The sequence below is a fragment of the Haemaphysalis longicornis genome, unplaced genomic scaffold, assembly GCF_048455015.1.
Source record: "Haemaphysalis longicornis isolate Haplotype H1 unplaced genomic scaffold, Haemaphysalis longicornis Haplotype H1 scaffold_5, whole genome shotgun sequence".
Classification (NCBI taxonomy): domain Eukaryota; kingdom Metazoa; phylum Arthropoda; class Arachnida; order Ixodida; family Ixodidae; genus Haemaphysalis; species Haemaphysalis longicornis.
In genome coordinates this window covers 70390547-70416674 of record NW_027526385.1, presented here as the reverse complement: position 1 = coordinate 70416674, position 26128 = coordinate 70390547, and the positions used below count along the sequence as shown (strand labels likewise).

Below are 26128 nucleotides of genomic sequence, written 5' to 3'. Positions count from 1 at the left end.
CTAAAGCTGAGGGTGATGTTTCAACGGACCCTTTTCATTATTTCCCTTTCAAATACTTCTTAAAGGAGTTCCATAAGCTGCCCAGGCTTTGTGTTTTGTTCGTGAGTTGGTGACGCATGAAGCGCACTTCGGTCCACGCTCGAAAAGGTTTCCTTATCGCCATTCCTGATCGGAAATAACAATTTTGTATATAACGGCCTTTGCGACTATTAGGAAGCGTACAACAGAACTCGAGAAAAATACTGGAAGAGGAAAGAATCTTTTAAAACTCAAATAAATCTCGGCGTCTGTTTTTGCTTTGCAATCAAAAATTACGGCGAGGCATGCCCTTATCATCAACCGTGATGGCCACCCTGCCTTTAAAACTGTTTCAAGTTGCCAGGTAAACACATACCCTGCTATATAAAACCACTGTTTGCAATGGACTTCGAATTGTCACTAACATAACTTATTCCTTTCGATTCTGATTGGGTTTTTAAATGTCACGAAGTGTGCGTATTGTCTGTTTGCACGCCGATCACTCCGCTTAGGATCTCTCGCAGCAGTTTACAATCAGTTCTTTTACACACGCTTGGGATTTATTAGGTCATAAATTCTCTCAGTGTCCAGTGCGGCCCCCCACAAAATGTCAAGAAGGTATGCCGAAGAATCCAACATGTGAGGAGATTTCTGGAAGGCTGAAGTGCAACAACAGAATTGACTTACCTCTGCAGGCTTCGCTAAAAACTTGAAAGTCTGTTTTGAGCGTCATTCCTGAAGCTATTTACTTACAGCTGGCGTATTTTTACGTTTTAAGCTCGCCTGCGCGTACAGTGGCATGCCAGATATATGGAAGGGTCGAAATCGGCACGCAACGGCTTGTCGTTTGGCCTATCGCCAATCCCTGAGGCAACCTCATTAGTTGGTGCTGGCAACTCGGCGTACAATTAGACAATGAGAGCCTGTATCTGAGCTAGTTGGTACATTACTACTTATAAAAACCTGCGCCAAGTTGACATTGACGAAGAATAAGGACGGCGAGGCAGAAGATGCACACATAGGAACGCGCATGGCTTTGGCATGACAATTAGAATGGCTTTGCTTGGCACGTTCTAAGCTGAAGTGAACCCTTACCTAATGTTACGCCCAAATATAGGACGTTAAGCCTAACGTCACCCTTTGAGGATGAACCTCATAATTCTGTATTTATTCGGAAAAGCACTCATTGCGCTCAGTGCACGTCAAGCTGTCGATACCGGTTTACGACGTAAGAACTCAAAGCAAACCGCTAGGTCTCGGCCGACCCACCCCCTACGTTTTGCTGCTATTCTAGATAACTGTGAAACAACAACAGAGTAGCACGGGCAAGGCAGTGCGCAATTGGCCAACAATCAAATTTGCAGAAATTCAGTGAATTGTCGACCAGCTCAAGCATTCCTATGCCACTTGTGTCCGCGGTGAGTTTTACAGCCAGATTTGGCTATGAGCAGCAAAATATGTTGGGAGTTTTATGGTTTTATACTATTTCTCTTTTTAATTTTGCCAATGTCGTACATTTACAAAATAATGACATATATGTTTGTTAAGTCCAGCAAATACGCAGTTTTGGGGAAATGAATTGCTTTTCACGCCCGGTTTCCTTTCACGTTTTTATTCGTATAAAGGTTTTTTTTCCGGGCTATGTTCTGCCCGACGGTGGTGTATAGGATATTTATTTAAGTTATGGCTTACCCAGTTTTTAATCCTTAAGTAGCAACCACGAACATCGGCACTCAACGTTGGTTAAAAAGGAGCCATTTTTCCGCTGCAAACAGCGGCTTTCTACTAAAAAAAACGTATTAAACACGGACTCCGTGTCGTCTAGTAAACATATTTCATAATAATGTCAAATAAACCTCATAAAGGTAGGCTCTAGTTGTTTCGAAGAAAGGAACGAGAAAGTTTCGAAAGCACATTTCACACAGTGCTTGACGTGCGCCCCAATAAAACCTGTCTCCCTAGAGAAAAATCGCGCTTTAACGCTATGCCCAAACGATGTCACCGGAAGACCAAGAAACTGATGTTTTATGGGACGGTTTGTTAATGTAAAGTTGGAAACCGATTGAAACCTAAAAAAAAAACCAGAACACAATAATGGGCTGTATATGTAATTGTATTGGACAAAGGTAGATGCAAATCTTTGTTTTAGAGCACGCCGTTGATAGCTTGGTTGGTTGTTAACGTCAGATCATGGCGCATCCTACGCGGGGATCGGCAAAGAAGCTGCCTGTAAAAATTATGGTGTGACCCGGTCTTAGTTAGAAAAAAAAAGAAAGACAGATAAAAGGAGGAGGAAAAATATCTGAGGATGTCACAGAAGAGTCATAGAAAAAAGAAAGTTGGAAGAAAAAGTTGTCTAGAAGGGCAGCCGACGTGTTGCTGCACCAGAAGCAACAATTTCAAAAACTTTTTATCGTGTAGTTGAAACCAAAAATGTTTTACACCGAACAACAGTGTAAAGGAAACGAGGGCGTAAAGAGTTGAGGTATGCAAACTTTGTATGTGGTACGTGCCGAAAGCTCTCGAGGCATCACCATTATAATCATCATTCTTTGTGTCAAGAAATGAACGAAGCTCACTTTAATGCGAAAGCCTTGAAGGTAGCGAAGCTTTACGCAACCTTCACGACCATCAAGAAGGTTTAATTTCACGATTGCCGCTGATTTGTATCTTCTTCGCTGCCGCAACGACCTTTACTCCATCATTGTTTTCATAAGGGCGAGCTTCTTTCATTTTTATTGAAGTGATATTATTGGGCATCAATTGAAGGTGCGTATTCTATGCCGTGTCTTTCCTGTTCCGAGCAAGTGTTTCCACGATTAGGGCGAACACTGAAATTGTTTTTGACCAATCTTGGTCCATTTTCTTAAGTTAGCATGCTGGCTTTACAAACGTGCGCCAGGGACGCTGGGGGGTCACCGCGAGGCGTGCACGCACGAGCGCTCGGCATTTTCCTGTTTTCTTTTGGCCGAGCGGTAGACGCAACATAGCCAATTTCCCTAAGTGATAATGCTAACTGCTAGTGGTCACCGCGAGTCGCTTGCCTGGTCGCCCAGTGATTTCTTGGTATTTTTAACCGTTGACAGAAAGAATTCCGATTTACTAAACAGCTTCACTGTTAGAAATGCCCGGGGTGTTAACCTGCATACCCAAGTTATAATGAAGGCGACGGAAACACAAATTTCATGACGAAACATATAAAACTCGGAATGTCTTGTCAAAAAGGGAGAAGAAATTTTGAAAAGAACTACAAAATATTTTGTACGGTCAATATATATCTAAAGCCGTTAAAGGGGTGACTAATTGTGTGTTTGCGTCTTTACAAAATACACTCATTTGTCGCTGCGTCATTTGTGCGCAGTGGTTTTTTGTCCTTCGTAGTTGTGTAGCGGCCCTCGATTCGTACCAATACCACGTGAGTACCAAAACCTGACATTGCGTGATGAAACGAAGGTACTGCGCATTGGCCGGAAAGTAAAATCACGTGTTGTTCACTTTTTGTTCAGGCAGGACGGTTAAAAAAAATATTGCTGCAGGTGGAGCCCATTCAAGCGACCAAATTGGGTGCATTCCGCTTTTTTTGCCTCGCGTTTTTTAAGTGTGACGCGGCGCGTGTTGTTTTGCACAACGGGCTCACAGCCAGTCATAGCGTGACCTACTTACGTTTGTACATCTGCTAGGCTGCAGTTTTAAAATAGCGTATTTATGTGAAATTCTTTTCCTTTTTCTCTGACACGCTTTAAAAATATTCTACAATTTAGTGCGATGTTGTTTTGGCTTCTTTGGCTGTTTGACACCAAATAATCATCTGTCACGCAACCAAGGCTACTCTTCGTCCTATATAATCGGCGTGAACCCGTCGTTTCGTCCACCGTCAACTATTGCTGCAAGCTCTTGGTTAGAAAAATCCCAGAGGTTACCCGTAAGTGGACACCAACATCGCTCAATAGTTTTTGTCGTCCTACTGCGCGCTTGCGAATTCGCCAAGGGAAGTTTTGCGCTGGAAGGGGTGAACATCTAAAAAAATTACTATCCGTCCCTAAAGAAGGACAGGAGAAGCGTGAAAGCTCTATAACATCAAACCTGCGTCAAAAGTGCGTCAGAACGTTCGTTTCAAGAGCACCCAGTTGCTAAATAGCGTAAAGTCTAGAACACATGCATTTTATGAATATTTTGCGTATAGTGAGGGATATAATAGAGAAGATACAAGCGCTTACCCAATCAGGCATTACTCCTGCCGTTCCTGTGGCCAGTCGTTATCCGTAAATAACGAAATAACTCCAAGATATGTACGTCCGCCAGTTTACATGACGCGGATGTAGGGTCCCCAGCACGGCCTCCATTTTCCGATTCCATCCTAGAGAAGGTGTGTATATGTATATATGATCTTTGTTATGCTGAATACCCAACTTTGCAAAAATAAAAATGATAATCGCATTGCTTCGAATGAAGCCATTTTCTGCTGAATGCGTTAGGAGTTTATTAACACAGCAACTTTCCAGTTTTAAAAGTGTCAACGCTAATTCATTGATTGCAAAAGTTCAAAAACTTTGATTCATTCAGTACTAAAGAACGGATTTGCTGTGTTTTTGTTCTTTTACAGCGAACTTCAGAATGATTTTCGCCGACGGATACCCCTTATTTGCTCTTTTGGCTGTCCTTCTAGGTATGACGTGCTTCCAGAAAATTCTCTTGACTTGTCGTTTTAAACACCTAAGTTAGTTTTATGTAAATGACCTGATAGATTTCGTTACCTTGTGAATTAAAAAATGAGCCAACTAACGTGCACTGAGTTGTAGAATACGCCGCATATTCACAAAGCCGTGTCCTTAAAATCCTGCTCGTTAATTGCACAGCTAGCCTTAAATGAGATAGGTACATTTTTGAGTGTTTAGGCCTTTTATTTATGGTTATTTTTGCCGACTACACCGCCGAGAACGGCCTCTTCCGAAATCCGCTTCTGAAGTGTAGAAATTATACATTTTTGTGAGATCAGTGGACGTTTTTGGCTATTGATGAAGCAGAAGTACGTACACCCAGGAAGTCGAGAAGTGTGTCCCAATAATTTATTAGGTTTTCAAAACACTCAATTCTGTTGGAAATATTTTCAGGAATGCGTTAAATTACTACCGCAAAGTGGCCAATACCGCAACAAGGGCACGCCAGGAAAATACTTTCGCGAAAAGATACTGAGAGGGTAACAGCTGATTCGTCCGCTTAGTTTACCGCCAGCTTAGAGCAAGAGAGAAACGGGTATCAAGCCGGCCCAATGTCACACAGTCAGGGTTTCCGGATTTATTAATGGACCGCTGCAACGATTTTTCTTTAAGTACTTTTCACGCTTTACATCTGTTCTTTGTGTCATGCAAAGATAGACGCAAAAAAGTGATCAAGATCTGTGCAAAATTGAGTTAGTTATTCCGTTTTAAAACCTAAAAGCACAAGCAAATTGAAGGTTGCTCTCTCTCTCTCTTTCGAAAACTGGGCTAACAAAAGCTTGACTTGGGCGAGTTGATACATTATGCTAAAAAAAATACTCGGCGCTAAAAGTGGGACGAAGAAGAAACGCGTAACACACAACACAGTGCCGAATTATTTATTTTTTTGGCACTGCGTTGTGTGTGGCGTGTTTCTTGTATGTCCCTTTTTTAGCGCCGAGTAATTTTTTAGAAAACTGGGGGACCGCTTCTCGCTCCCCACTCTCTCCGATGACGACGCATCGCTCGACTAATGCGGGCAGCGAAAAACGCCACGTTCCGGAAGTTTCAAGGCCATGGTTGTCTGTCCTGTGGAGCTCCTTGTGGCGTTGTTCGGTGGCAGCGCGACAACCGCGCCGATAAGCGCCGAGGGGTAGAAAGCGGAGACCACCCAAGTCCCGCTGCCCGTCGCTGCTTTGATGTGTGTTCCTAGGCTTACTTTTCTGAACTGTACCATACTCTTCAAGCTATTTTAGCTGAATAGAGAGGCATTGCCCTCTCTGTCGGAGGGCAATGGCCTTCGCATCGCCCTCTAATTTTGCGACAAAAGTAAAAGCCAATGCGAAGAGGACGCATACATCTTCGCACACTCTTTTGTTATGAATCTACTAATCTTGAAACTTGCATTTATAGGCAAAAAATTCCTTCAGAATGCTTACCCAAGTATGTAAGATCGAGATAGAAATAATAATTCGAGCGGCGTGTGTGTTTGGTGATGACCGCGCGCTAGCAGCACACACAGCGGGAGTTTTTTCCTAATGCCTCGCGTTTCAAAGAGAAGTGGATTTGATTGTGCGACACAAAAAGTACATAGAATTCACGCCATACTAGCTTCGCTTGAAATGTAGCCTCAAACCAAAGCGATTTCCCTAATAGTATACGGTACTCAGAAAGGTTTCTTTGGGTATTAAAATCTCGGTGTATAACTCAGCCCTCGTGCAGAATGAAGGAGCATGAAGACAAAATAAAACTTCGTTCAGTTCTAAATACAATCGACTGTTGTACCTCCCTACGCTTCATTCTAGCCGCGACAAACCTTTTTTAAAACGAAAAACAAACTAAATAATTGTTGAAAAACTTCTAAATTTCGCGCAACAGTGACCTAATATGGGCAGAATTGGCGTGGCGTGGGAAGACATGAAAAACATTGATATCAGTGTTGAATGCGCGGTACCATTCAAGTAATACAGTCTAGGGGAACTACGATCCCGACCGCAATCTTACTGTGATGTGTTTTGGCGGTGGCTTGGGTGGGGGGCCGGTGGTCTATACAAACGACTTTCCTTGAGGACTTTGCAAAATTGCTGGACATAAGCTGCGGAGTGGGCACTGTTGAATATGTTTTCTTTTATACCGCAATTATTTGTTTGAAGTTTGCGATAAAATTTTCATTGCTGTTATCTGGACAGACAGCCTTTTTATCGAACTGAAATTGTATTTTGTCTTCATGTCCCCTTTAAAAGAAAAAAATTCACAGCATATCCACGGGGTGAATGCTGATGAGTGGGCGAAGCTTCTGAGGGGAAATCATCGGTAAAACCGTGACTCTTCAGTGAAAGTTCGCCCGCTACATCTGTTGTCCGAACGTAACGTCTAGAAAGTCTCGCTTAAACCGCACGTCGGCACCTTGGGGCTGAGCTCGCCTGATGCGTTTTGCAGACGCCTCACGAGCTCTCACTGCATCGGGGTCTGCCTGCCGATACGCGCGCTTTCTCGCCGCTTCCCGTTCTCTGACGTTTTGGAGATCCTCTTCGCGCCGCAGCCGTGCCGCTTCGCGTACGGCAGGGTCCTCGCGCCGTTGCCGTGACGCTTGGGCCTCTCGTTCTCGAACGCTGGGATCTTGGCGGCGTCGTCGCGCAACCAGACGACACGCTTCGGCCTCCCGCTCTCGTACGGCAGGATCTTGGCGGCGGCGTCGCGCAGCTTCACGGAGCGCTTCTGCCTCGCGGGCTCGCACATCTGCAGCCTTATCCATCGGGCGACTCCGAGCGCGCGCCAACAGCGAACGGATTTTATTACAACGCTCCCCGCCATCTAGTAAACAATCCAAGAACCAAACTAGAGGTAGCCACGCCATCTAGTAAACAATCCAAGCGCATCTTTTCATCATATACAAGTACCGCCATCTAGTAAACAATCCAAGAACTAAACTAGAGGTAGCCACGCCATCTAGTGAACAATCCAAGAACTAAACTAGAGGTGGCTACATACATACGTCGAGGATGGACACACCCACGCCTTAAGGAGCTTCGCCCCTAAAATCCTGTCCCCCTCCGTCTAACAAAGACGCTGGTTGAACGCGAAGCTTCCTCGGGGTGGATTCTTCGGTTGGCCAATCCCACAGTGCGAGTATGTGCCACTCTGGAGGTACGCACCTCTATTATACGTAGAGGGAGCTCGAGAATATTTTAATGGCTTAAGTGTGACAGTGAGTGGAACCTTAGTCCGGGAAACCACGCATTTTCCTAGCCGTCTTGGCGTGTGTCACCGGGAGAGTCTGGTCCTCCGGTTGACATCTGGTCAACAGTGTCTCCCACAGCTCAGAAAATGAACGGGTGGAGAGGGGTGTCGTGTACGGTGGGAATTGGTACCGGCTGCTAGGTGTTCGCTTCGGCCATCTCCAAATGGAGCAGTTGGATAGACGCGGCTTACTAGCACGAGTGACTCAGGTTCGATTCCAGCCACGGGACGCGCTTTTTTTTTCGTTTACTCTAGCCACGATCATTCATCATCATCGTCATAGAAAGTTGGCTTCTATGCAGGGCGTATTGTCGTACAGCGGCACCAGGGAGGAAAATAGAAATTCGCTGTAATATACCCTTTTAAAAAATAACGTTTATTCCCGGGATAGTTACGCAAGCTCTTTTGAGGTCTCCTACTGCGTATTCGCGCGGGAACCAGTGCGGCTTCATCATGGCCGCACTGGCGAAATAAATGTTAAAACGCAATGTTTTTCTTTCAGCCTTCCTGGCCATGGTTCAGAACGCCGATGCAGTTATTGGTCCTGCGGAAGATGTGCGCGGCGGCGGCCGCGCCATTTACTCAACGGAGGAGAAGTAGACCTACATATGCAGTTCCTCACGAAATAAAAGACGCCTTATGTTTGATCCACTGTGTGTATTGGTTCAGTAATTTATTATTTTGAAGTAGACTTGTAACTTCGCATTAGAAAGTTTTGCTTTATATTTTCGCATATTTCGCCACCATTCGTAGAATTGAGGGCGGTCAGGATGTCGACTCTTAAAATACGCTGCGGGGGCGAACTGTAACGGTTGCAGTTCTAAGGGCGCCCAGTATTCGTTCTTCTCACTATTAGTTCCCACGTCATGTTGCGCGATTGCACAGGTCAGTAAGGGGCGCTTTATGGCGGTTAAGTAGAAAGCATTAAGCGTCTCATTCTGCGAAAAAACAGACGTTGTCCAAGTTGATGCGGTTGTCCGGTGCAAAAAGTGGCCGGTGGTTTAAAGAGTACACAAGAATTGCTCAAGGCACCTCAGTCCGTGCTGTGCAGTCTCAAGCCTGGCGATACTGTTTAACATTTTCTGTACTGCCACATCGTAACTGCATCTCTTTTTTTTTGTTTTCATACCTTTTTTGTGCTAATTACCGCGACCAAAAGGAAGAGAGAGAAACTGTTGTTAAATGAAACTAAGTTAGGCTGGCATGAACACCCGACTTGCTGTTCCAGATAATTACAAAATACTAATGATAAGGAATGATGAAATGACGACGATGAATGATGAATTCGCGTGTTTGGTTAGAGAATCATACCAGCACTGGTCGATTGCGGTATTACTGACGAAAGACAGCAAAGATTTAGTCGCACGGCAAGTTTGTTAATGCAAGACAGGGGCCCAGCTTCATGTCCTGCTCTAAAGACCATGTTTGGGCCTTCTTTTTTGTGTTCGTTAGTTTTGCGGCGTCAATTACGCCAGAAAGTAGACTGACACAAGCAACAACTTCCTTGGAACGAGGATTCTCCTCGTGTAGTGTGGGTCACGTTCTACCCCCGTGCATCATGACCAGGATCGTGAGGCTCGCACTATTCTACAACTTTTACGTTTGCGAAATATAGTATTGGTAATTTTGCGAAGCAAGTATATTAGTCCATCAAAGCTTCTGATTCCCAATCAAATATTACAGAGGTACACGCCCAAAGAAGGAACTTGTTTCTATTTATTTTTTACACCGGCTGCCGTTTTCGGGAAAGGAAAACAAAAACAACAACAAACGTTTCTCACAGGATGGGGCTTCCCGGAACAGGCAGGCCTCCAAATTTCGGCCTTGCTGTCGACCTTCAGTGTTCTGCTTTGGATATCGTTCTTTTTTAGCACAGCCATATAAAAAAATGGCCTCTTATCTATTCACTTTACTGCAAATATTGTCTTAACGCGGCCGTGCTTTCCCGCTCCTGCAACGTAAGTGCCTCTCTTCTCTCCCTCATCCACCTCTCAAGCTCTTCCTCTACGATCTCGCTCTTTCCGCGAAAAACACGGTCGAGGTATGCTTAAGTCAATTCAAATTTTCCTGTATCCTCTGCTCCCGCCATCTACTGGAACCTTTTTTCACTATCGAATTGAATTTTCACAAGGTCAACGGTCAGGCCGAGCTTTTTTGTGTTGTGAGCATTCGCAGCGTTCCATTATTGTGAGACGCAGTGCAAGCGATACCGTCACTATCATGGCACTGTGAATACTGAGGGGTACGCTTCCCTATCTCTTGTACTCACGCCCCATCGCCATTACTATCTGTAAATAATTTTAACAAGCACCATCATCATTGGACTAGCGCTGTCGGGAACGTTCTGTCCGAGCAGGACAATAAACGTCGTCTCCGAGACCTCGTCCCTCGCTCTCTCGGGTGGTATAGGGGGCTCTTGATCCCGACGTGTACCTCTCTTGGCCGCACCGCTGGAGCTACGATCGGGTCGGCACTTGACGCTAGCAACTAGCACCATGCAGAACGAGAGCAGCCGTAGGGCTACCAAGGCAGCAGCTCCTGTCCAGCCCGCCATTACTATCACCGCTCACCTGCGTGATCCTCAGTTTTTCGGTGGCCTCTGTGGTGAAGACGTTGACGAATGGCTTGTTAAGTACAACAAGGTAAGCTCCTTCAACCACTGGGGCGACACGTTCGATCTACAGAATGTCGGTTTCTCCTTAAAGAAGGGGGCAGAGACCTTCTACCACAATAATGGCGAGGGAATCTCTGATTAGAGCAGCTTTACTCAGCAACTGCGTCAGATTTTCGGCACGTCCTCTGCTAGCGCGGCTGGAGCTACAAAGATTCTGCACGCCTGAATACAGCACCCGGAGGAAACCTACGCTTCGTACATAGAAGACGTCCTGGGACTGCGTCGTCGAGTTAACAAAGACATGCCAGAGGGGGATAAGGTACGACACATCATGAAAGGAAACTTCTCTTTCGCTTTCAATGCCCTAGTGATTCAAAATCCCACCACCATTGCAGAAGAGCGGGCGATATGCCAGCGCCTTGACAATCTGCAAGCTTTTCGCCTCCAGCAGGATTTCTGGCCTACCAGCCCCTCTGGGAATGTGAACTTCCGTGCTCTAATACGTGGTATCCTACACGAGGAGCTACAGCAGCGTGAGCTCCCCGCCCACAGAATGCCCCTGTCTGCGCGCATGGACTGCGGGACGTGATCAAGAAAGAGCTGGCGTGTATGATCAACATTCCCCAGCCATGTCAGTCTGCTCCTTTTCACATTCTCACGTACTCAGAAGCTGCGTCCTGACCACCCATACCCGCGGAGCACATCGTGTACCCGACTGCTCCCGCCCACTTGACCGCCCTCTCTGCGCCTTCGATACCGGTACCTTACTCCTCAACGTGGCGACCAATGCGTACTCCAGGCGATCGGCCCGTGTGCTTCTACTGCGGCATCAGAGGACACATTTCCCGTTTTGCCGCAGATGCCAGCCAGATAAGCGACGAGGCTATTCCCCCTTCAAACGAGACAACCAAATCAGCTACGCCCCCCGTCAGCGTGGGCGCTCGCACCTCCAGCCCACTCGTCTACCTCTCCTGACGCCATGAACTATCCCGCGATTCTCGCCCCATTAAACGTCGTTATCCTTCGCCATTCCGGCGTGCTTTGTCATCACTTCGACCTGTTACCAATGCTCCCAACCGACAACAGAAAAACTAGGTGCTGCAGTTTTTGGAGGGAAAACTGCATCACTTGGACCGACCACAATTTCTCCTGAACTACCGGCTAAGTGCTGTCTGTTTTTGTCGAAGACATTCAAGTGGAAGCATTAGTTGACACTGGGGCTAGCATTTGTGTGATTTGTGCTAATCTGTGTTCGCGTCTCCGAAAAGTCAAGACTGCTGATTCAGGTTCTTGTTTATGTGGTGCCAATGACAATGACATCAAGCCTACTGCCTATTGTACCGTGCGTGTTTCGATAGGAGGACTCCGCCATTCTATCTAGTGTGGAGTTATTCTGCCGTGTGCCCATGACCTCATTCTTGGATGGGACTTTCTTGCCTCTGCCGTTATCTCCTTTCGTCACCCGGCCATCCGTGTTGCTGACACATAATATCTCAGTTGTCCAGACGCGCCATACGCCACCCTCAAGTTGAATGCCGTTCACGTTTTGGAAGCAGGTTGTGAAGGCATCCTATCAGTTTCTTTGGACACATTCACCGAAGGTGGTGATGTGGCGGTCCCGTGCACTCGATTTCGGCATCAAGGAATTGCCATCGTACCATGCCTCTTTCGGTTTGTGAGTGGGTTTGCAGTCTTGGCTGCTTTCAACACTACAAATTAACCCATTCTGCGTTCTGAAGGAACTACAATAGCTTCGGTTGCTGATAGCAGCCCTGCTTCAGTGGTTTCCAGTTGAACGTCCCCTTCAATTAGCCCATTGATGGCTGTGCCAGCAGATATAACACTTCTTACTGCCACGCTCAGTCCCGACCTTACACCTAATCAGGCCAACTTACTGCTCGATGTTTTGGCCAAGCACCTTGATTCATTTGAAGTTCATTCACCTGGGCTCACACAGACTGCTGCAACAGAGCACCGGATTGAAAAGAACGGGTCGGCCGTAATTCGACGCTGACCATACCGCGTGTCGTCTCCTGAGCGCAAGATAATTCGAGATAATGTCACCGATATGCTCAAACGGAAAGTTATTCGCCCATCGATGTGCTCATGGTCTTCTAACGTTGTTTTCGTTGAGAATTGATTGATTGATTAAATTTTTTATTCGAGCAAGGAGGGAGTGTGCCGTACGGTGGGAAGAGGGATGGAAGGAAGGGTATTACTAATCAACGTCCATATTCAAAGAGAGGATTCTTGTCATGGGGGCCTGAAAGTCTTCACCGGGGTCGGCCCTAGTTAGACTACTCGGGCCAGACGACTCTTAACTGCAAAAGCGGCAATTGTTTCTAATGAGATGCTTCTAATCCAGTATGTGCATTATGTTGTAGGGTGATGTTTGTTAACTCTCTGGGCGACGTTTGGCAAAGTGTGGGCACGTCCACACTAGGTGGTGGAGATCTGATTTGGGGTTAGTGTTGCAGTAGGGGCGTCGTAGGTGTGTGTTGGGGCATTTTGTCCATTTATGTTTAATGTGAGGAGTGTAGGCGTCATCTGCGCATAGCTTGTTGATGAATACTTCGTCGGATCTGCTGCAGGAGACAATGTTGGCAAGGTACCCATGGGATGTAACGTGTTGGTAACATTGTCTTTTACGTTTCTTTAGTCGGAGAAGTAGGAGGGCTGGAAAAGTGGGTGTGGAGGCTGAAAGGGGTATGAGTGGAGGCGTAAAGTTCAAACACTCCTGTGCCGCCTCATGGGCGGACTGGTTCCCTGGGAGTTCTTTGTGTACGAGTATAGAGTTGCCGAGCGTGTTCAGGGAGAGTGGCTTGCAAAGTTCTTCAATTGCTCCGAACGACTCCGTTAGAATCCGTATTTTGGCTGGTGGTCGGGTATTGAGCTCGTAGCAAATATGAATAAGGGCACCATTGATGGCATGGAGTTCGCCTGCATTTTACTAGCGAAAAAAGAGACGCGGACAAAGAAGAAGTACACAGGACACTCGCTGCGAGTGTCCTGTGTACTTCTTCGTCCGCGTCTCTTTTTTCGCTAGTAAAATGTAGTCAGGTAACCAACTAGCCCAACTTTCTGGCTTAAATAGAGTTCGCCCTCCAGTGCAGTTGCAACATCGCGTCTGAGGGAGAGTTCACCTCCAAAAGATGGGTTTTCAGGGCAGGTCCATGCTATGCTAATATGCGAAGTTGCCACGCTGGCGTCGGTATAGATGTCGACCTTATTGGGAAGTTGGGACTTCTCGAAGTGATGGCTATGTTTAGATCGTGTTGCCGTTCTAGAGCGGGGGATAGGTTTAGTGAGATTGCTGGTGGTGTCTACCGAGATTTCCCATGGTGCTAAAGGGATGGGAAGGTCGGTGACCGGGATAGGCTTCTGTTCGTCCCATGCTGTGAGAAGGAGGCCTTGTCGGGTGAGCAGCGTTTGGAGTCGGCCTGTTCACGAGCTTCTTTTATGATTATGTCTATAGGAGGGAGCGCAACTGCTCGCTCAAGAGCTTCTGTTTTTGTATATTTTGGGAGGGCTGTGATGCTCCGCAATGTGGCTCTATGGAGCACCCGAAGGCGTTTGGGGTTAGTTTTGTTAAGGTTGTATACTGGAGCTCCATATGCGAGAGTGCCGATTGCAACTGACTGGGCCATAGAACGGCATGCGTGTTGACTTGCGCCACCGTATTTGTTAGACAGTTCGAGATTAATTTGAGTATGAGTTTTCATTTTTGTCGTAGTTACTTTAACCATATTTTAGCACTATTATTACTGCCAAGTGGGAGACCGAGGAAGCGACCATGGCCACGTGTCGCTTACATAGTTGTGTCTCCAATGTACAGCAGTACAGCTTTCATGGGGTGCGTTTTGATATCACTTGCTACCATTAGATGTTCTGTATTTTCTGGGGCAAGTTCTAAGCCAAGTTTTGGTATGCATGCTTCGAGGCTGCCCACCGCCGCCTGCAGCTCAACCAGCATGTCGGATGTCGACGAGTAGTCTCTACCTTCCGTCCATATTGTAATATCGTCAGCATAAATTGCGAAACGGGCTGAGGTTTCTTGTGTAGAGTTTCGGCTAACTTTGTCATGACGATGTTGAAGAGTAATGGCCCGAGTATTGATCCTTATGGAACACCTCTGTCATTGTAGTAGGTATTGGGTGTCCATCAAGTGAGGGTGCTGCTGAGCTGAACGGACCGGTTGTGGAAAAAAGTTACGAACCCAAACTTGGGCTTTTGTGCTGGGGAAGGCTGGGGCCAGTTCATCAAAATCGTCGTTTTGTCTACTCTGCCGAATGCTTTCCGGAGGTCTACAGTAAGGACGTAGTCAAGAGGTCGGCGGTCGTACGGGGATTTGTTGATTAGCCGTCGTAAGACCCAGAGGCAATCGTGTGTTCCTAGGTACAGGCGAAAGCCAGTTTGGGACGGGTTAAAACATGGGTTCACATATTCCAAATGGTATTTTAGCCGGTTGGTAATCAGGCGGTTGTTCTGTTTATATAACGTGGGTGCAAGATATATGCGTCTGAGGTTGGAGATGACAGAAGGGTCTTTTCCAGGCTTTCGAATGAGGTTAACCAGGGTAAGCTTAAGGAGGTCAGGAACTACACCTGTGTTCCAGGAATGATTTATAAGGCCAAGACGTTGTTCTAGCTGAGGCTCGTCGAGGTTACTAGTGTGTTGCCACGTGACTCCATCATGTCCTGGGGACGATTTCCCCTTGCTTTGTCGGATGGCGCAGCGAAGTTCTGCCATCGTAAAATGGGTGTCTAAAGGTGAGTCGTCCGAGTGTAGTTCGATGGTGGGTAGGTACGTGCGCCGTTCCGTACTTGCTGAAGGGAAAACCGTTGCTATAATCTCCCGCCCGACAATCTCCGGGGTGTTGTGGAGCGTGAGCGTCGAGAAGAGGGGAAGACGTTGTTTGCCCTTTCCTGCCATGCCTCTGTAGATTCTTCAAAGCTTCAAGAGGTTGCGCTCTTTGCCTAAAGTTGAGCATAGCTCTTGGCAGTGCCCATTAGCCAACTGTTTTGATATTCTTGAATCAGTTTGTATTGGTACCTTAGTTTCACTAGGTCGCGTAGCGTTTGCCTAGTCATCTGTATTTACGAGTTAGGTGCTTAGCTCGATTCCACAAGTTTGCGAGGTGGCCGTCCATGGCAGGTGTGTCCTTAGAGCATGTTATGGACTCTCAAGGTTTGGGCAGAATTTGGAATGCGCTTTATGAAGGCAGAAAAGTCTGTTGCTAGGTCTAATGATTCGTTGAGAATTTCACGAAAGGAGGTTCAATTCGTCAATTCCAAAGTTTTTACCGTCCGTATTCGCTAACCACGAAGGGAAATTGATATTGGAAAGTGATCACTGCCCCAAGTGATGTCGAATGTTTTCCACGTAGTTACTAGCTCCGGGGACGAAATGCTGAGGTCTGGAGAGATGTCTTTCTGGGAAGCGTGCAATCCTATTCTCGTTGGTTCGAAGGGGCCATTTACAGCATCATATTGTTCATCTCTATGGTTTCTTCGAATAGTTTTTCTCGAGTATTCATAGCTGCGTAGCCCCACATTGTGTTTTTGGTGCAAAAATCTCCACCATTATGCTTAGCGTGGCAGGAAAATTGGTGCATGAGCTCGGTGATCCATTGAAAAGAGGTGTGTAGAGCAGATCCAGTGATCGGCTTGTAGTAAGATGAGGCGACAAGAACTGTTTTGCCATTAGGAAGTCTGCCACGGATTAATACTGTTTCGTGCTGTTGGGATGTAAGTCCAGAGAGTTTGACCTGATGACACGCAATTTGTTTTCGAACCGGTATCAGGGAGCACCCTGGTGCTTGAGGATGAGAGTTTCGGGGGCGTGTTAGGTTGCATGTTATTACAGGCTATGAATACGTAAGATATTTATTGACCTTAATAATGATTCGGGATTCTTGAAGGAGAATAAAGAGTGGTTTATTTTGTTGAATCTTCTGCAGTAGTATTCGCGAATTTTGCAAAAAAGCTTCGAAAATTCCCTTGTAATACTATGTGTGCAGTGACACCTTGTGCGCTTTTACGTGGTGGAAGTTTGTGAGATGGTTCCTCTTTGGGGTCTTGTTGCGGTAGCTGACTTGTAGCTGAGGATACGAAGGAGCTCTCTATCAGAGGCCGTAGTGCTGCTGGACTGTGCCACTCCACTCAGTTGCCCGATGGAATACCACGGGCTGCGTCGTTACTTGGTATGTTCTAAGCAGTTGGGATACGGCTTGGACATTTCGGGCTTACTGCTATGTGACCGACGTCTTTGCATGCAGTGCAGTAAACGGTGGGGGCACATTCCTGTCTCCACCATGATCCCTGCCACATGTGCGGCAGACGCTAGGGTGGCGGCAGTGTTTCGCCATGTGCCCTATCCGGTGGCAATTGTAACATACCATACGCTTCTGGGAGTAGGCTGTTCTCTTGACAATTGTCATGTAGTACTTCACAAATTTAGGTAGGGTTGCAGAGTCAAAAGGGACGACTGCTGGCTTGGTCTTGCCAATTCTTTGTGCGCTAAGCACCTTATCTTGTTCCCTTTGAAGCCACCTCAGCATGTCTTCATTAGACTCATTCGGTTCGACCTCGATGACTCCGCGTGTCGTGTTCGGGTGGTGATACGATTCCTTTACCTAGACGGGGATTGCGATGATTTTGCCGTTGCGACGGCTTTGCATATTGGTGGTCTGAACGATACGCTGGGCGTGTTTCTTATCGGACACTGCTTTGTATGCAATTGCCGACGACATCCCATTTGGGAGATGCGATTTCAGAGAGGTAGGTCTGAGGGGCTGTAATGCCGATTAGGTGTGCAAAGGAGCCTTTAGGGATGTCTCTGATACTAACTTTGGCCAGTGGTCTGAAGCAGTACACGGGGCCGACTTACCCGTCTGTCTTGGTTATAGTTCTGGTGGCACTCGTCTGGTTGCGTTGCCAGACAGGTCCGGGATGCGTATAGCCTTTTCCTAGTCAGCACAGCCAAGCAACGCATGGTGCCATTTAGGGGAATGTTTGAAGCTATGTCCAAGTGCAGGTGGCTCCCAATTTAATCGCTCAGAACCGCTTGGTCTCGTAGTGTAGTAGTGCCGCTCGTGCGAGGCGAACATCCTTACCCGGGTTCAAATCCCGTTACCGCTTCTTTTTTTCATTTTCAAGTGTTTGTCATATTTGAATATTGACATTTTGTATCCCGCATATATTCCATTCAGGACATTTTTAGGCATTATAAATGGGATTTCGGGTATTTTCGTTGCCTTCTGGTTAGTTTCAGCAACTGCTTCAGGTAAGTTTTTGCGGATTTTCGCCTTAAAGGTCGGTTTCGGCTATTTCTGTTGCATATTTTTCTACACCGTGGTTTTTAACCATTGCAGGTCCGTTTTGGCTGTGATTTATTTCATTTTGTGTGGTTTTCTATGCTTTAGGTACGTTTATGCTGTGATATAACCCCCATTAGCAAGCTCAGGTGACGGCTTGCTTTACTGACTAGGAAACGCGTATACGCACCCTGGAGAGTGCCCGCATGGGCATACGTGTCAAATACTGCAGGACGCCATCATCATCATCATCATAAGCATCATCATCACCGTCATCATTATCGTCGTAGTCGTCATCGTCGTCGTCGTCGCTGTGGTCACCACCACGTCACCATCAAAATTTCTTTCGAAGTTTGATGGACTAGCGCACTCACTGCGTTATGGTTAACATCAAGTCAACGCCGTGATAGGCTACACCCACTGCTAACGTTTATTGACATGGCAAAGCGAACGCTTAGACCTAGGCGCATTGAATCCGACGTTTGACATCAAAGCCACGAAAGCCGAACGACGAGATCTATTCGGCAGCTAGAGAGATAGAGGGAAAGCCGACAGATTTGTCGGAACCTTAACACCAACATGCTACTCGCAGAGGGAAAGGGGAAGTAAAGAAAGAAAAGGCCCTATAGATAAAGGGGCAGAATAAAGATGAGAAAAGATGTAAAATAAAAAAAAAACAGCGTTACGTTTGTGTGAGCAGTTTGATGAACATCAAGTTCTTCCTCCATGTAATCACACAACGCCAGTAGTGCTTTGCGTTCAGCTAAAGGGGAGGGCCATTTTTTTAAGCGAATATTGGTAATTCACGTAATTAATCAGGAAATGGTGCCAGTAAAACAAGTGTTGGTCCTGTAACTTAAAAGATGAAGTGTCGCTTTTCGCTGCTGGTAGTTGGCGCGATTCTGGAAAGAGTGGCTTATCAACTAAAACCACCACTAACAGCAGCATAAAATAAGAAAAGGAAACAAACAAACCCGGCCAATACATTCGCTCAACGCAACTAGGATAAGATGAATAGTGCAAGTGTCGAAAACGGTGCCGTCTGGTGGCCGATGTGAAAGAGTAAAGGCAGGATTGAATTCCCTTTATTACGGCGTCGCACAGTGTATGGCCGAAGAATGAGATAGTTTGCATCGGGAGCCCAGTAGTAGTTTTCTCCATAAAACAACCGCTTGCTGTTCAGCAACGGGTAAAACATGCCGAATGAGGGCTAAACGTACTAAAGCTGGAGGTCGCATGAACACGCTTTCTGCAGAGGTACATTATCCCTTTCCAGAACTAAAGGCATGGGGCCGAGTATGGCAAATTTACTTTTCTAATCGAAACTTTTTTTGCGTACTAATCCAAATCGAAATGGCCCGAATGGCCTTGTAGCTTTCTATAAAAGATATTCTACTACGTTATTTCCACATTTTTTTCGTAGATAACCGTTTTCCAGAAACGTTTAGGCCTGTGGAAAAATGGACGAGCCGCCGTGACCCGTTCTGGCGACTCTATAATGAAACATGATCCCGGTGAGGATGATGGGCATAAGGGAGACGAAGCGTCATCTTTGTCAGCATCCTCCCCAGCCCGAAGATGGCTACGAATTTCACACCGTGCTAGCGTCCGTGGCCGTAACGCAGTCCAGTTGACAAGCATCAAGAATTCATGTCCGTTGAAGCAAGCAGAGTCGGGGACCTCGCCGGTCCTGCTTCCACCGATGAAAACGACGTTTGTTAGCGTGGCGAAGCGTAGACCTGTTTCCTTGCTGAGAAGCCGCTGAACTGTGGAAAGGAATCAGTGAACAGATTTTTTCATTGCATCTTTTGGTTGGAAATTTCGTTCGCCCGTCGGCGGTCGTTTTATCCAGCACACGAGCTCGCATTGCGAGTATAACCTTTAAACGCCTTGCAGACTTCTGTAGAACGATAGGCGCTATTTCCCTTCGTCTTTTCTTTAGCTTTACTTTCTCTGTCCTCTGAAGGCTGCTCGCGACTCGGTCTTTCCACTTCAACTTGCGAGTCCGTGTCCAATGTTGCCGCTTGCATCTTGAATGTCTCCCGTTGCGAAACCATCCTGTCCCAACTTTCTTCTTTTTCGGCGTAGTTATTCCTTCCCTGCCTTTCTGTTGCCATTTGAAGGATTTCATGCGGTCGGGTAATTCAGGGAATCTAAACTTGTGCCGAAGATCCAGAAGCCTGCTTCCCTCTTCCGCTTTCTCTTTAGATGTCCGATTGATTTCTTCATGCCGGTTCTCGCGGTCCGGCAACGTTCAACTCGTCAACAGTAATTTCTGATTGTGCTTGTCTCGTTATCCCCACGGCCATTGCTGTTTCTTCAGGGTGCTCATTGACTTTCGGGTGGTGTCTATGACTATGACTGGTGTCTATGTCTATATAATGACTGTGACTATGACTGTGACTATGACTGTGACTATGACTATGACTATGTTATGACTATGACTGGTGACTATGTTATGTCTATGACTATGACTATGACTGGTGTCTATGACTATGTCTATGATCATTGACTATGGTGTCTTCGTCACACAAATCCAGACAGCTGTTCTCTATTGGGCGTGAGTCTTTCTGATTTATTTCTGGTCTGTACAGGCCCTCGTGTTCTCTGATTACCAGATCATTCTTGTTCCCTATTTCCATTTGCTCCGAATTTATCTCTCCATTCGCCCGTTGCTGTCGTAGCTCTGACCTTCCTCGAGTTGTAATGGACGCAATACGAGCTTGCCGGTTTGTTTTGGTCCCAGTTATTTTCATTTCCAGTCGCACTTTTGCAGATATTACCGGGCCTCGAAAGTCGAACGCGTCAAACATCTCCGATTTTACCTTTTCAATGCCCTCGGTATTTTCTACTCCTCGGTTGAAATTTTCGAAGCGATCGTTTGGTCAGTCAAAGTCTTTAAAACATCAGCCAAGTCACGTTTAAGTGGTTGCTCGATTAAGAGAAATTCTTGAACCTTGCCGATAACACGTGTTAATCGCTCCCGCACGATGCGCCGTTTTTTGATGAGGGCCTCCATATTCCATCCCAGAAGTCGGCGCCTGAAGGCGGGGAAGAAGTTGGCGGCATCGTAACGGGAGTCACGCAGTCGCGAAGGAACCTTCCGCAAGTTGGCAAAGGTGGTGGTGGTGATGGTTCCAGTGAAAGGCGCGTACCCACACAGGGGGATTGGCCAGGAAATGGGCGCCTTACCGAAAGAAATTAAAAAATTGTTGTAGGGAAAGAAAAATATTTAAATATTATGATGAATTAGCAGTAGATAAGTAGAGAAATAAAAGTAAGGAGATTAGGGAAAGAAAGACAAGCACGGAGTGGTGCGGTATCGTCTCATCTTCTTCTTTACCGGGCCCCTTGCTTTATCGACGGGTTCGTTAAAAAGACGGCTGCATTCTTGCTTCCCAGAGGTGAGAAGGCGGTCGAAGATGAACCAAAATCCGCTCGATATGGCTCACCTCTGGTGGTCCCTTGATTCCGGGTTTCTCGCACCAAAAATGTGGAAAAATAGTAGTGCCCTTCCCCTCTGTGAAAAAGGATTACCTGCTAAGCTGGACTTAGTCCACGGATTGTACGAAAAAAAACACGTTTATCGTAATTTGCGATGGAGCATACTTCCTAGCCAATTAGCTGAACGAACCTCTGAAGGATTCAGGCTTTGTTCTTTCTCATAAACATGGAGCTGCCTGTGTCCCTCCCGCGTCGTAAGAAACTGAGTCTTTGTGTAAGGCCGGGTTCAGACTGTTGCCGCAACTGTCGAAATAACTTTAAAGAATAACGTCATTTCATGTCTCAGCCAACCGAAATGCGTGACGTGCCGTCTTTTTCACATACGTAGATCACGATACGGCTTTTGCGTCGGTAGTCGGAACATAACCTAACACACAAATCCAATGCGCTCTACCACCAAGGACTCCGGACAGGTCCCATTGGGCCGTTTAAGGTCCGCGTTTAAACACCGTACCAGCACAACGCACAGACTATCCATCATTACGGGCATAAAAGCTATAGCTGCTCGCGCACGCCCCCACTCCTTCCTCCAACTATTCTCCACTACAAACCTGCGCATGCCAAAACCGTCAACCGGTCATGCGCGCGTGCTTAGAAGTGACAGAGCGGTCAAAAATATATACCCTGAAAGCCCTGTAAACAAGTGATAATGGCTCACGTCGGCGTTCCAATTGGGCAAGTTGCTGTTCATCCGGGAGGGATTTGCCGCTACTCGACCAGCTGAACTTGAGGCGGTAACGGTGCCGCCAGCAGCTTTCCGTTGTTTTGGCGCCCATTCGCGCTTGTGTTCCGTCCAACGCTTCAATTCTTTCTCTTACCCGCCGTGGTGGCTCAGTGGCTAAGGCTTTGCGCTGCTGATCACGAGGTGGCGGGCTCGTCTTTTGCGCAAACTTATTCCTTCGTAGGTGAGGTGGAGTACGACACGTGCGGATACGGTGTCATCTCTGTAACTGCCTTTCCCTCACACGTATCATGCGTCGCCACCAAGGAGCGCCCTCCAACTGACTTTTTCCAAACGCTGTTCCATTCTCCGCTATCCAAACCACGTGACGTTTGCGCGGCAGGTTCAAATCCGATATGCAGCAACATGCTCGCTGCTCCCTTGTGCGCGGCACATCCGCACTACGTGAAATTTGCGTGGGAGGTTCAAACACGATTCGCAACATGCTGGCCGGCGGCGGTGGCGCACTGCGTGGTAGTAGCAGCGTAGTCCACGCCGCCGTGCGCTCGCTGGTCACGCGAACGCTTCCTGAGATGCAGCAGAAATGCGCCGTGACCGAGAAGACTGCAGCTTGGGCTGCGCACAAATGTCATAGTAGGGAGTGTAGTAGTCGTCAGTGCATTTTTACGCCTATCCGCGCTTGTTTATTTGTCGCAATCATCTGATAAGCCCACTACCACCGTTAGCTGCCGGCTGCGCAACTTACAAAAGGGGGAATTGGTGTAGGCGAGGGGGAAAATGTTGTGAATGAGGTGTAAGCAGTGGGGAGGAAGAGCCCGGAGCTGCGCCGAGTGAAACGATAACACCGGAATGAAAACAGAGGCGGGGGGGGGGGGGCAGAGGGGTTAGACTTATACTGCTTTGAAGTAAAAATTAGAAGTGGCTTAGCTCGGCTATGCCAGGATATACGTAGCGTTACTTAAGGTTCAGCTGCTTATTCTGAGATTTCTTGGTTGTCTAGGATTAGCTTGATTATCATGCTTACTGCTGCTTCAATGACACACACACGGTATACGCATTATGTGACACGTATATTTCTCAAGCGGCTCCGGCACAGCGCCACCAATCGCCCCAAAGCTAAGCTGTTTCCACAGGCGCATGCTGGTGTTATTGCGGCGCATAAGCCATCGGTTCCACACCCGGCCACCCCTCGCGTGATCATCAAGTGGACCGGGCCGGCCACGTGCCGCGCTGGCGCACCAAGGTGTTGCTGCGACGCACGACCCATCGGCTCCACACCCGGCCTACCCTTGCATGATCATCAAGTGGACCAGGCTGCCCCGTGCCGCGCTTGCGCAGCACGTCTCTCCAGGAGCCACGCGAAACTGCTCAACCTCAGCGAGTGTAGCTCACGCTACAAAAGGGACGAGCCGCCATGGCCCGTTCTGGTGAATCTAACGAAACGGGATCCTGATGATGATGATGGCCACGAGGGAGGCGACTTGTAACGGTTTTCAACAAGGCCCATTTAGTGTGCAAGATAGGGCCCATGATGTCATGTTTTGAGGTTTCTGCAAGTGTAGAAAAGGCCAATTAATTCTGCATGGTCCCGGTCGCGGGCCAAAACTTGTCTCACAGCTTTTCAAGGGTGGCCATGATTGCTATCTCCACATGCAAGTAGACGGGCAGCTCTGTGTTCAAGTATTTTAAATGGCCGAGCGTGGTGTGAAGAAAAAGGAAAACGACGAGATAAACACGAAGAAGAAACATAGGGGCAGCCGTGATTCCTATCACCGAACCAAAGATATTGAGCATTGGCACAGGGCAATGCACTTCCCCGCTGACCTCGGTGACACATCAACAGAACAAGCGTCGCTCCCAGCGTGGCAAACGTGCGTGAGCGTGGAAGTTCATCATTATGGCTGTACACAGGCCCACATCGAGGGGCAAGAGGTCCGCGCCAACCGTGGCATCTCTGCGAGGAACCTGGACGCGTAGCATGGTCCTTTTTTCGGTTGCTCTCCACCACCGGTATAACCGCCTTGGTATTTGTGTTTATCCTCAAGTCGCCACCGTCTCCAGCAGACGAGCGTCAAGGCCTCTTGACCTCTTTGCCCACCGCAAAACCAGAATACCAGCGGCTCGGTCGATCGGATGAAGGACGGAAAACCGGAGAACGTGCGCATCGTTAACGTGTCCCGGTACGGATGCTGTGACATGGACAAAGATGGGACCAACCAAGGGTCAGCGTCATTCTGTATCCACTAGCCTGCAATAACCTTCGCGATTCCTCGAACTCTGGCTTCACTCTGAACCTGCAAAACTTGGGTGAAGTAGTACGCAAACTTACTGGCATGTTGGACTCGGTCGCCTTTGTGTGATGTGGTAATCGTCAATATTTTGCGTTATTGCAAGCTTTTGGACTTGGAATCCAATTTTGCGTTGTACGTTGCGAAAAGGCTAAGAGTTTGGGAGTAAATTTACGGTAATAGTAAAAAAACCTATTCGGTCTAATTGGTTTCCAGTGTGTGCTCGATGCTGAAGTGTAACTAGGTCCAGTACAGCATCCGGGAAATGTATTGAACCTTTGTTATTCAGTCAACTACTTGACGCCTGTTTCCTTGTTATGCATATTTCTGATATCCGGATGATAATGTGTGTGACGAATTCGGCGTGCTTAACACTTTTGATGTGCATTGTGCACTGTAACACAGCCACCCTGAATAATTCCTATATGAGACGGTCCCGAGAGATCCGTTAGACATCTTAAGGAGAAATTTCGACTGCATTTGTTTTAACTTTCTTCCAACAGAAACTCCTGGCCCGAAACGTGGCGAAAAATTATGTGGTGGCAGTTTACTGGTGCGCCTAAGAAAAAAAGCCGGTTTCAAATTTTTGGTGCTGAAAGTTCGCTGGGGCTATAATGCACGTCATGGCTGAGGCCTGCTGATTATTTTGACCACTTACGGATCTCTAACGTTTGTAGAAGTCTCGGAGCACGGCGTTTGCTTTTTAGGTGCGAAGCACCTTAGGACCTCGCAATGTCCATCCGTTGGCGTCCATTCGCACATCAGTATAAACAGAATATTTGTATGTCGAACCGCCTAAAAGGTTGAAAAACACGGCAAAAAAGCAAAAAACAATAACTATCAACGCTAATAAACGGAAAGAAGGTTAGAGAGAGAAACGGAGCAAGAGAGAGAGAGATGCACAGCACCGCGTAAATCAAAACATCTGTGAACAAAACGGTCACAAAAGGTTAACAAGAACAAAATAAAACTTTCACAAAAGGTTAGATAGAGAGACAGAGAGACAGAGACGCACAGCACCGTGTAAATGGAAACATCTGAGAACAAAATGTTCACAAAAGGTGAAAAAGAACAAAATAAAAGGCCCACAAAAGGTTAGAGAGAGAGGGGAGGGGGAGAGAGAAAGGTTGAGCAGTTTCGCGTGGCTCCTGGAGAGCCGTGCTGCGCAAGCGCGAGGAGCATTGGATAGGATTGAATTGGATTGAATTGGAATTGGATGGGATTGAAATGGATTGGATTGGATTGGATTGAAATGGATTGGATAGGATTGAATGGTCTGGGATTGGATTGGATTGGAATTGTATATACTGTACACACGCGTTGTCACTCATTTACATGCGCGAGTGGGCAATGCCAAGGGTGATTTACGGTAAGTCCGATCCCCAGTGCTTCGCCCACTCGTGATGATTCATTTCGTCGAGATGCGTGAATTCTTTTTGCTCATTCTTAAGAGAAGCCACCAGGAGCGGCATTGATCGATCCCGCTTCTTTGACTCAGGCGCACAACGCTTTAGCCACTGAGCCATGCCGGTGAGTAAGAAGTAAGCGTGTTTCCTGGAATTTCTTCGAAGTCTCCGAACCTGATTATACTTGGAGCATGTTTTATTCGTGACCATGGTTTCAGGTGATTCAAGTGATGTTTATCTTGTGTGTGATAGTGATTTAGGGGTAAATAAAATGTAGTGGACCTACTGCAAGCTCGTTTCGTGAGCCAAGAGGGGGAAGCATATGCCTTACATCTCGAAATTTCACGATTAGACACTTTTTTCA

The 26128-nt window shown here is 47.1% G+C and overlaps 1 long non-coding RNA gene across 1 annotated transcript; it reads left to right on the top strand.

The window, feature by feature from the left end:
- The first annotated feature begins 3848 nt into the window (after positions 1-3848).
- Positions 3849-8606, top strand: LOC144139279 (uncharacterized). Its single transcript, XR_013316127.1, has 3 exons — positions 3849-3940; positions 4622-4684; positions 8458-8606. It is a non-coding gene; the product is annotated as an uncharacterized LOC144139279 (long non-coding RNA).
- The last annotated feature ends 17522 nt before the right edge of the window (positions 8607-26128 follow it).